The sequence below is a fragment of the Aptenodytes forsteri genome, unplaced genomic scaffold (genome assembly GCF_000699145.1).
Source record: "Aptenodytes forsteri isolate BGI_AS27 unplaced genomic scaffold, ASM69914v1 Scaffold309, whole genome shotgun sequence".
Lineage (NCBI taxonomy): Eukaryota > Metazoa > Chordata > Aves > Sphenisciformes > Spheniscidae > Aptenodytes > Aptenodytes forsteri.
Window position 1 is genome coordinate 6,257,638 of NW_008795857.1, and position 11,883 is coordinate 6,269,520.

Here is an 11,883-nt window from a genome sequence, read left to right on the forward strand (position 1 = left end):
GAAAATAATTTTGGTAAATCTGCAATATATCAAAGCTGTTTCTTTTAGAGATTTCAATTATTGTTTTTCTTTAGATATATAATACATATATTAATACATTATTTAGAATATTTAATAGAATATAAAAATAACTGGTATATTAATATATATACATATAAAATTCAGATCTGCATACTGAGCAAGACCAAATGTGTAATGCCCCACACGTTTTCCCCCTGAAGACTAAGAAAACTGGAACCTTTTCTCCTCTCCTTTTAAAATTAGAATTACTTGCAATATATTTTAAACAGAAAATAAATACTGCTTGGACTTCAAAAGAAAGTTTACTGAGGACATATTGACAGGACACTAGAATCTTGTATATTAAAAATAAACACTTTGCATTTTCAGCAATACCTAAACATCATCTTACAGCATATCTTTGTGAAGCGGATAGATTTCAACTGTAGCAGGCTCACTGCACTCTCAACTTTACTAAAGTGATTCAATTTCATGAGCAGTAGTATCAAACAAAAGGATTTCTGTAATATTTTAGATTCCAGAGCAAGAAGTCAAAGTGAAATACAGAAGCAAAATGTCAAACCTTACATGAATACGATGAAGTCTTAAAATAAGCAAGCAAAGTCTTAAAGCACGTATAGAGGAAAAAACGCAAAAAGCCACTGGCAGATCTTGAAAGCATGTGAGAATCTAGATTACTACTTCACCTTAACTTGAAATGTTCAGCAGGCAATCAGCCAAACTTTTTAGGACTTCATTTTCATGAACCTTCATAAATGAACTGGAGTTATGTCATGGTTTAACCCCAGTAGGCAGTTTAAGTACCACACAGCCGCTTGCTCACTGCTCGCCCACCAGTGGGATGGGGAGACAATTGGAAGGGTAAGAGTTATGGGTTGAGATAAAGACAGTTTAATACGGAAAAAAGGAGGAGAAAACGAAAAAGCAAAACTCCCCAAAGAAAAACAAAACAAAGAAAAACAAGTGATGCAAAACACGCCAATTGCTCACCGCTGGCCGACCGATCAATCCCCAGCCAGTTCCAGAGCAACAGCAGTGCTGGCAAACCTTCCCCGCCCCAGTTTTTGTTGCTGAGCACAATGTCGTATGGTATGGGGTATCCCTTTGGTCACTTGGGGTCAGCTGTCCCAGTTGTGTCCCCTCCCAACTCCTTGTGCACCCCCAGACGACTCGCTGGCAGAGCAGTGTGAGAAGCAGAAAAGGCCCTGACTCAGCGTAAACACTGTTCAGCAGTTACTACAATACCAGTATGTTATCTACACTGTTTTCATCACAAATCCAAAACGTATCACCATACAAGCTACTATGGAGAAAATTAACTCTATCCCATCCCAAAACAGCACAAGTTAATACCAGAACTCAGCTTGCAAGGTAGTATTCTGCTGCATGCATACACGGGGTACAACTTTACCCACCCTGAAGTACACATTTTTAAGAGATTAACTCTCTCTGATTATTCTGAGATATTCAAAGAGGATTAGAATTTAGTTAAATACCGTATTTGCCTATTAGAGGAATGTTTTCCCTAACATTCTCAGACCAACTCTATCCACATCACAATGTGGACATCAGTGTATGCATTTCCAAGCCCCACTACTGTTGCCTAGTAAATAATTCAATGCAGAAACTTTTTACTCCATGACCGAAGTAGGAAGACTTTTAAAAACATATATGTATACAAATATATATTTATCAGTCCCTCCAAATGTAACTTTACTTGTACCCCATGAATTCAAGGATTTTTGAGATTATTTGAGATGACATTTCTTTTTAGAAAGTTGTATTTATTTTTAGAATAGAAAATAAAATGGCATAATTTGGAATTGTATTAATTCATCAACAGGAAGGATATTTATTAGATACACCACAGATTTACAATGTTTGTAAATAATTTCTAACAATAATACCTTGCAAGATAGAGCAAGTTATGAATTTCTATCTGGACCAACATTACAGTGAGTCAAGACCCAACTTACTTGATATTTGTTAACAAATACATGAAATTTGTCAATTATTCCAAGCTTGGATTGTTGTCAATTATTCCAAGCTTTGATTGCAGAGATGGAAGGTGCAAAGACCCACACCTTCGCGGATCTTCCTCTCCCCATCTCCTCTTCAAACACCAGTCCCTTATCACCCCCCCACCTGTTCCAGGTCTTCCTTTCTGAATTCCTGTCACTGTTCCCTCATCTCCAGTCACCTCATGTTTACGGTCCTAGTCTTTTTCCCTCTTCCATACTCTTCCTTCCCCTTCTTCAGATCCCATTCCTATTCCATTCAGTTCAAACAACCTCCTTCCGCACACTGTCCAAGTGTGAGTGGAGCAGTAAGAGCACAAAGATCTGTCCTTGCTTTCAATCCTTATACCTGACAACAACGCAGAGCTACGAGGCTGCATGAAATCCTCCTTAGCCTTCTCATGTCCAAAGCACATTGAATCCTCAGAGAACTAAAATGGAACTAAAATGGGAAAGTTTTTTCTTAAATCTCTACCGAATCTTTGCAAGCATTTTTTGAATGGTTTATATCCTGGTCAACTACAAGCAATGTCTCTTTTGACAGATAATATATCAAAAACAAAAGGGGCAGCCGATAAAGGAAAGAGTATAAAGAATACAGATTCCCTACCAGTTATCTCCAAGTACAAAAATCACCCAAGTTAAATCTGATGTACTGCATGCCCATGGCAGAGCTTTCCTGTGAAAACACTGCAGGAAGTTTGGGGGCAGAGGTGGGGTTTGTTTTGTTGTTTGGGTTTTTTTTGTTTGTTTTGTTTTTTTGTTTTTGTTTTTGTTTTTTAAATCATGAACACTACAATGTACTTAATAAAAAAACCTCAAAGATAACAAAACCTGTAGTGGTTATTTGCTTTGGGATTGCACTTCGTTGTTCTCACTTCAGTTTTAAGTCATCCAGAAGCAGAGGTAGCAAAGAGCACTTCAACTTACACATTTAAAGTTCAGCGAAGAGCTACACAACTAAAGACAAAAATATTTAAATTGCTAAATTATCTCAACACTAGTCATAACTCGCTCCCTACCTACCTCGTCCTCACATAAGAAACGCCACCAAGAACGCAAGAGAAGAACACAGCAAATAGCACAGCAGTTTTAACAGCCTTTTTGTCCTGTACCATACAATGCACATAGAAAGAAAGAAACAGTAGAAAGAAACACACCTCGTCAGCCCTCTTAAGAAGATTTTTAAGTGATACATTTGCCTACGTTTAAAGGTATGCATGCAGAAGCACAAAAACTAGAACTTATCATTAGCTTGAAAGGACACTCGACACGCACAATCAAAAACCAGAAAGACAGCCAGAACCCAATAATGGTCTAAATAACTTTCAGAGACAGTAACATAACTGAGAGGGCTCAATATACCAAATTTGCACCCGAAACGATATAAAACAGGGTCCTGACCTAGTCACTAACATAAAGAGAACTAAATACCCAATGTACTTGCATATTTGTTTCACACAGTATGGCTGTACCAAAAACCAACCGCAGCAGTGCCTTAATGGCCTAATCCACCAAAATTTAGGCAACTTTAGTTGTTTCTGGTTCTCTTGACTTCATCAGTATCATGCTAGCAAAGCTATCCATAGTGCTTACACAACTGGACCACTCTGAGACAATTATATTAGAATATGTTATGCTTTTTAGTAAGTACTTTATAATTGTCATATTGGTTCTGCAACAAGCTTCACGAGAAAACCGGGCAGGTCTGCAACTGTACATTTATTCTCCTCAAAGAGAAACACAATTAAGAAAAACTCTTCTCAAATTATATTCTGAAAGATCACCTGTACTACATGCCACGGTACAATGAATTTAGGCAGCCTGATACCTAGCGTAAGTCAAAACCCTGTATATGCCTCTCCCGAAGTTTCTTTAGGTTTTGCATAAGCCCCAGAGGGGGTTCATAAACACCTGGATGAGGAAAAGGAATAGCATGTGGTGATTATCACAAGGGGACCTTCCTGAAGGACTTGGGCTCTAAACACTATCCTGGAGATCAGCATCTACAACACGCCAGCACTCTCTCATGATAAAAGACCATTTCCTTTCTTCCTTAGGAATCTACAGTAAGCACACACTCACCACCTTAAATGTGGAAGAAACTCAGGTTCAAATCTTCTTTCTGCATATGAATCTAAACCCATATTTTTAAGAGTGTACTCATCACAGAATTTCACAGGAATATAATTTTTCCAGTTGAGGCTGCTTCATTAGGCATTAAAAATTAAATACTACCCCTCCCTCTCCATTATGTCGCTCAGGGATTAGAAGCTTCACTTCACTGTAAAACCAAGTTTCCATCCCTTTGTCAATTAATACTTATAAAATTTAAACAGACTAAAAAAACCAGTTTCAACCACAGACAATGACAGAAGCCACTTTCCACAAATCTATTGTAGTTCAATGGAAGAACCTGGAAAGAAGTAAGACTTGCCAATTCCAGTTCCTATAAATATTCTTTTGGAGCCAAGCACAGGTGCTTTAGAAATTGAGAAACAGATGCTGCCAACAAATGAACATTGACAGTAACGCACTTAATTTCATCTGTATATTTAAGAGAGAGAAGGCTTTAGCCTTGACAAATTATTAGAAAGAGTAGTTTGATACACCTGAAATGCTGTGCTTTAAGCGGTACAGTTGGAATAGTAAAAACTGGCAGATCTATTCTCAGTGAACACAGCAAGGAAAATGTCATTGCATCTATTAGTTACTAAATCAAAGACATTTGGATTATGAATATTAAGAGCAGAAGAATACAACAGGGAGAGTGTGATGCAGGATGACAGAGGATGAAACTGCTTCCCGTGTAACTTTTGTGGGAAGCAGCAAGGTTTTGGGCGTGCTTTTTTGGCTTCTAAGCTTCACATTCAGCTTCAAACAAACAAGCCCCACACACTTTTCAGTGAAAATAGATTTCTCACACCTACCCAACAATGTGGGGAAAAAACAGTAGAAAAGATTAGAAAGTAGAAGACCATGCTGTTAATAGGCTAAACCGTATTTTAAGTAACAAATATGAGAATGGCAAGTCTAAACTTTGCCATTTGAGAATGTGAATTATTAAAAGGAAATGTTTTCTTGCTTCATCAAAACATCAGCAAGATGTCTGTGAAAGTTAACTCAGGTTTCGTACAAAGACATTTTCACACAACAGCAGAAACTGACAAGAGATGAAATCCTGATGAACTCTTTATTGACAGAAACAAAGCCACAACAATTAAAAACAAAACTAAGGTGTTAAGACTACTTACTGGACCTGAGGTATTCCACCAGTGGTGGAATAAACACTGTGCTCTTAAGAAAAAGTAAAAGCAAGTTAATTGTAAGGAGTTTACCACTCAAATGTCTAGCCTACAGTGACTGTATGACAGAAGAGTACATACAGGCAGTCACACCCTAACAAGTCATACACTGTAAATTTACACTCCTAGCTTGCACCAAACACTAAGATAAAAATTGTGTCCTTTGCTGTCTGCTGTAATTTTTTTTTTTTTTATTTTATTTTTTTTTTTTTTAAGTTTCTTCTTGTTGGTTCCAGCCCAAACCTGCCAGAGTTGAAGATTCATCATTGCTGACTCAAGAAAATATGTAGTAAGAAGAAAATAAATAGGGAGGCAGTGCTCATAAATATGAGATGCTAAGAAGTACAACTTAAAAAAAAAAAAAAAGGCAGGCTTTCAGCATAATTGCATCAGATTTCACGAAAACAAATTTATAGCAATGAAAAGGAAAGAGACTGCTTGAAGACTAAATGCATCCTCCCCATTAAAATATGGGTTTAGTTACTGTACCAGGCATGATATAATTGAAGCAACTACACACACTTATGAATGCAGAAGCAAACTGCATAATCCAGTGAACTACAAAGCATAGCAATTTATTTGAAAAAAGAAAACCACAATAGACAAGAATGATGACTAACAAGGCTCTGTCCAAATATCAGATAGTAAAAACTGAGTTTTTATTAGAGAAGGAAAGGGTATGGAAATACCTTCTGGAATACTAAACAAGCAAACAGCAGAATGACTACATGGACCCCAAATAATTGGCAGGATGTTACAGGATGTGTACACTATTTCTAGCTCTGCTGTTTCCAGTAACAGAAGCTGTAAACATCATTTAGATACAGTCCAGCTAGAGTTCCCATATATATATATATATATATAAAAGAACAACCGAATCAGCATACTTGAACTAGGTTTCCAAGCTCATACCAGAAGTTACCATCTTAGTATCAAATGAAATTGAAATTTTCAGAACAAGAATTTCAAACAAGATAGTATTCCTCCCCCCCTCCTTCTTCAGGAATAGCATATCAAAGTAGTGCGGCAGAAACAAACAAAAAAAAAAAAGTATTTTTAAAAGCTTATTCAGTTTAAATATGATTTTTTAAAATTTGACTTCAGATTTTCATTTTGCCCTAAAATTATTTTCTATGTGCTGTAATTTGTTTACTGTTCAATTTTTTTTGCCAATAATTTTCTCATTAATGATAAAAAACAAAGCTTTAAAATTACTTAATATTCATATATATAGCCCGTAACACCTCTTCAAAATTAAAGAGCAAAGGAAATCTAAGTAGACGTGAACATGCTCATAATAGTCACCTGGAAAAATATTTTACTAATTCAAGCTGTAAACAAATATTAAGACACACAATGCTTAATACCCTACTCTACATTTCAAAGTGGGGAGAAAGTAAAGAAATTATTAAATCTTGTTTTGAGACAAATGTTAATGAATAAAACGGTCAAGCTGTTTATACAAACATAAGGTTCAGACAATTGGAAACGTCTACAACATAAGTTTATTTAGTCCTGGATATACAGTCCCTTCACAGTCACTATATAGCAGCTTCATTACACATAAAGAAGTCTGCCTTAATATTACTTTACAATAAAGAAAGTTAAATATAATTTATTAAAGGGAAAAAAGTAAGTGCTATATTACTATTTTAAGACTGTTAGATAAACTTTGGGGGAAAAAAAACCCACCTCTCTTCCATTATCATCAGTGCATTTTTCCTCATCACAAAGCATAGTGTTTTTCTCCATGTATTTCTGACCATGCTGAACTATGCATACCATTTGAGATGATACACAGAGTTGTTCTTTGAAATGATACAGAAGCCATGAACTACTTAGCAGTTTTCTTTAAGAATTCAAATGGAAAGAAGATTTCCACACAAATAAACTAAAAGCCTAAAACAATAAACTATACTGCTTATCCTAAAAAGACCCCTCTCTCCCCCCTCAAACACACACAGAAATCCCGTATTCTACGTCAGAAGCCTCTTATGTCCCTGAAGTTCACATTATAAAATACAAAGGCTTTCAGTGAAGCAGCTGATATCAGGGTTATGAACCAGTGCTACATCATATGACGAAATTTTAGTCAGACGGGTCTATATGTATAGGGTTTTTTTAATATACATATATATTTATTTATTTCAAACAAACAAAAAAACCCACAACATTTTATCATCCTGGAAAACCCAGTCACTGAAATGATCATTGAATTTGCTACAATATTATTCATACATCTGCTACTACTAATAACAGTTATAAAATGTGTTGGTGGATTTTTGTCCTGTTTACTGTATTGTTGACTGTAAATCAGAAGCATAAAGTGTCACTGGAAAAGAGCGAGCTACCAGACCTGTATCTTCAGAAAAACCAAGCTACTGTCACGTTGAAATATATATTCCTAGAGTATTCAAATCTCTTCAATCATACTCTGATTCTCTGCATCACCACAAATGTGGATGAGAAAGAAACACACATCCAGATCAATCTGAAAAGCTCTGCTGCATTCAAAAGTGTTTGCTTTTGCATTGTACCTGAAGAGGTAGTCAAAAACACCTCCCATGGGGAGAGTCTCTCAGGAGGCATCACTGAAGCAAGCTACAAGTAAATGAACAAGAAATACTCGTTTTGTCTGAAGACAAGAGTTACTCAGACATACAACAAATTTGGGAAGGGTTAATTATGTTTGCTACATCATGAGGAACAGCACAACTGCAACACACAGCAGACAGAATAATCGAGATCTTCAAACAGGCAATGTCACATAGCAAGAATCATTTGCATTCACCACAAGTGCTCCCCTTATGAACCGAGCCTGATCTCCCCACAGGACCAACGGCATCACAGAAGCTGCATGAAATTAAGAAAGAGAAGATGCAGCCAAAAAGCCTTTTCTTTTTAAGAAGGTGGCTACATTTGCAGAAGCACCAGACATCATCATTATCATCATGGAGGATGAAGAAAAACAGCTAATGTGTTGACAAACCTGCCACAGCGTGTGGCGTTGAGGAACAGGGTGGGCACAGTCAGTCCAGAGCACAGCAAAATGAAACTGCAAGTGGGTCGTGGCCTATTCGACCCTCGGAGCAACCTTCAGCTTCTTCCAGCATACCTGCTCCAAGCATATGCTTTCTCCATTAAATGTTATTGCCGGGACAAAACAAATGATGAACTCCTCCACGTTGTCCATAAAAGCACATACAGGAGGAAAAATTATCCAAATCAAGTTCTGCTGCTATTTTTTATGATGATGTTGTTATAAAATATGCAGAGCTTACTAGAATATCAAACAGTCCAGGACGCTGTTTTACTGAGCAACTGAAGAGACTGATACAACCCGGCCTGAAGGTAGAATCAACCACAAAACAAGCTCTTGTGCTACCAACAAAATTTACCATCAGATGTGCAATAACCTAGTTTGGGGGAATTTTAAAGGCGTGGAAGAGGTAATAAAGTTGAGAAGGAATATCATACTGTATAAATGGCTTTTGTTCACTGGTGCAGTCAACACCAAAATTCTCCCTTAATGCTAGGCAGAGTAAACAGAAGAGAGTTAACGCCACAGTACGGATCTCTGCCTAAAGGCAGTGCCAGGGAAAGAGTATACGTATCTCGCCAAAAGGGCAGTCCAAGGAAAAGATTCAGCCCGCCGGCAACGGCTGCAGGCAGGCAGCACAATGGCACCGCACGGAGCAGAGGGAAACCTGGCAGGGCTGCTCGCTCGCTTACATCCCAAAACAATCCCAAGCTGGACTCGGTCAGCATCCTGGTCCTCAGTGGTGTCTCAGCAAGCCAAAGCAGTTCTGGCTACCTGCCCACTACCAGTTTCCCTGCAACAGAAATGGCTCCTGTCACTCACCGAGAGGCAGGCAGCACAATGGCACCGCACGGAGCAGAGGGAAACCTGGCAGGGCTGCTCGCTCGCTTACATCCCAAAACAATCCCAAGCTGGACTCGGTCAGCATCCTGGTCCTCAGTGGTGTCTCAGCAAGCCAAAGCAGTTCTGGCTACCTGCCCACTACCAGTTTCCCTGCAACAGAAATGGCTCCTGTCACTCACCGAGAGTTGAGCACTGCAGACGACTGCAAGCACTACACCTACTCATTTCTCTATCCGATCATACTTTTTACAATGGGCTTGAAAATATCTGCATCAAAGATAATTTTCATACCATTTTCAGTCTTCAGTCTGATAGTGAGAAACACTTTCAAGATATGTTTGTGAGAAATGTGAAATTTTTAGCTTCATACTGCAAAGATCATTCCACACAGAGTGAAGGGACGTAGTTGTGCAATGAAATTCCAAAAATCTTCACATCAGACATTTCTTAACATGGAAAGGGATTCCTTTCATGGACACCAAATAACTACATTGACTATGTGGATGTGGTATTTGTGCACTGATTATATCTGTTATAACAGATAAGGGCATCTTTCCCCCCTCAAATCTTGTGTCTATCTAATATACCATCCAGTTACCCAGAATCGGTAGTAAGGTATACCTGAGTACCAGGGATTTCTCTCACTTATTTGATGGATATCATACAGGAATTAGAAAGGTCATCAACAAAACGCCCTTAGATACTAGATCTAAATTCTGTCTACTTCCAGCTTATATCTACTATTGTCAAATTAATGAACGTCTCTGCTCTAGTAACAGATCAAGTACAGAGAGGTGCAAGTCGTAAACCCTGTATCAACCAAAAGACTGATGAAAAGGATGACAAAATATAATTTGAGTACAGATACCATTTAGTTTCCTACTTGTATTAAGAGACTAGTTTGAACAAGACGCATAAAAATGTAACATCATTCACTTAGAATATAACTATAACAACACTACCACTCATTGTTATACTCATACGACAGTGCTACTGCTCTCTGCAGAAATTATTAAAAAACCAAGACACAAGCATCTCCAAATAGTATCTGTTATGATTTACCACCCTAGATGGTATCAGTAACTGATTTTTTTTTTTTAACCTACTGTATTTTCTAACGTATTAATACAATGACAGCAATACATTACTTAACACTAGATGGGACAACAGTCCAAACAGTACATATTAGACAATACTCTTTTTCTGGAAGGATTTTTCATATCAAAATTAAGTACAGAGCAAAAATAAACGGTAACAAGTAGTAATGTACAGTCAAGGTCAATGTAGAGCTAGAGATCAAGAAACGTCAGCCATAAAAAGCCTCAAGAAATTGAGGACAAAATTTCTTCAGAGTTTTCACATCAATTACAACTTGAGATGAGAAAAGCTCCAAATTAACATGAAAAAGGTTAATCTCTTTAAAAAAAAAAAAGCATTGTTTACAAAATCTGAATTTAACATAACTTTACTTATGTTGCCCTGAGAAAGGATTCACTAAATCTAGTTTAACTGACCACAGCCTTGTGTATAACACGGAATAGCATCAAATAGTACTCAAATCAAATACTGAGTACTCAAAAAATTGAGTACTATTTGATTAAGCAAAAGAACAGAGATTCTAATAAATAAACTACTCTTAAAAATACTGAAATACTAGAACTTTGTATAAAATAAAATAAAATACTTATAACTTATGCAGAAACCCTGGAAGCCTTCTCCACCTCAAAGGACATTTACTTCAGAAGTCTTCTCTTGTTCTACTTTGCTTGCTCACACACTTTTTTGTGGATGTGAGGTGTTATATTTTAAATAATGGTGGAAGATGCTAAGGAATAGCAACGGTCCTTTTACCATGACCTTCTTCAGACTCTCATTTAGGCATCTTTGCAGTCTCCACAAACTACCGTCAAGTACTGGTCCACAAACTCAAGGACACACTTACTAAAGGCTTTAACAGATTATTGTTGCTAAATCATGAGTACATGAACCTCTCAGATGTTCATTTAGTACTAACAGCTACCATACAGCTTTTGAACTGTAGTGGTTTATTTTAAAGACAGCATTACGTAAATCCTAAATGGAACTACTAGCTAACCAAGTAACACTCAGTGTGAAGGTGACTTTCAATCCCACCATTCTAGGGAAGAGAAAACTTGTTTATTTGAAAAAGCTTGTCTAACTTGTTTAATCAAGCACCACTTCCCAGCAACAAGAAAAGCTTCATGATCAATGAGTAAGTACCGCGTTGAACCCCTTCAGACAAAAGATAAGAAACTGGTCTTAAAAAAGGGGTAGAACTAAAAGAAAATAATAGGTTAGCTAAGCCCCTCCAAAAACATACAGGTTACAGGAGCCCTATGAAGTACTGTAAAAGATCTTAAAAAAACAAACAAACAAAACCAAAACCCTATGAGGTTTTGTTTGTTCTTCCCTCTCCCATTCTTAAGGAGCAGTTCTGCACCTCTCCACCAATTTCTACTAAGAAAGCAGGACTTCGTCGGAGCCAGATCAACCAAGAAGAAGAAACAGAGCAAGCACAAGAACACATTCAAGCCATGATCTGTAACAGTCAGTGGTCTTTTAGCTTTGTGACCAAGATTACCGATGAAGGAAGGAACCACAGAGACTGAAAGGCACATGAGAACAGATGCTTCTT

At 37.4% G+C, this 11,883-nt stretch overlaps 1 protein-coding gene across 1 annotated transcript in view; it reads right to left on the reverse strand.

Annotated features, from left to right (window-relative positions):
* CRIM1 (cysteine rich transmembrane BMP regulator 1) overlaps positions 1–11,883 on the reverse strand; it is a 196,084-nt gene that overhangs the window by 130,717 nt on the left and 53,484 nt on the right. The window lies entirely within an intron of this gene.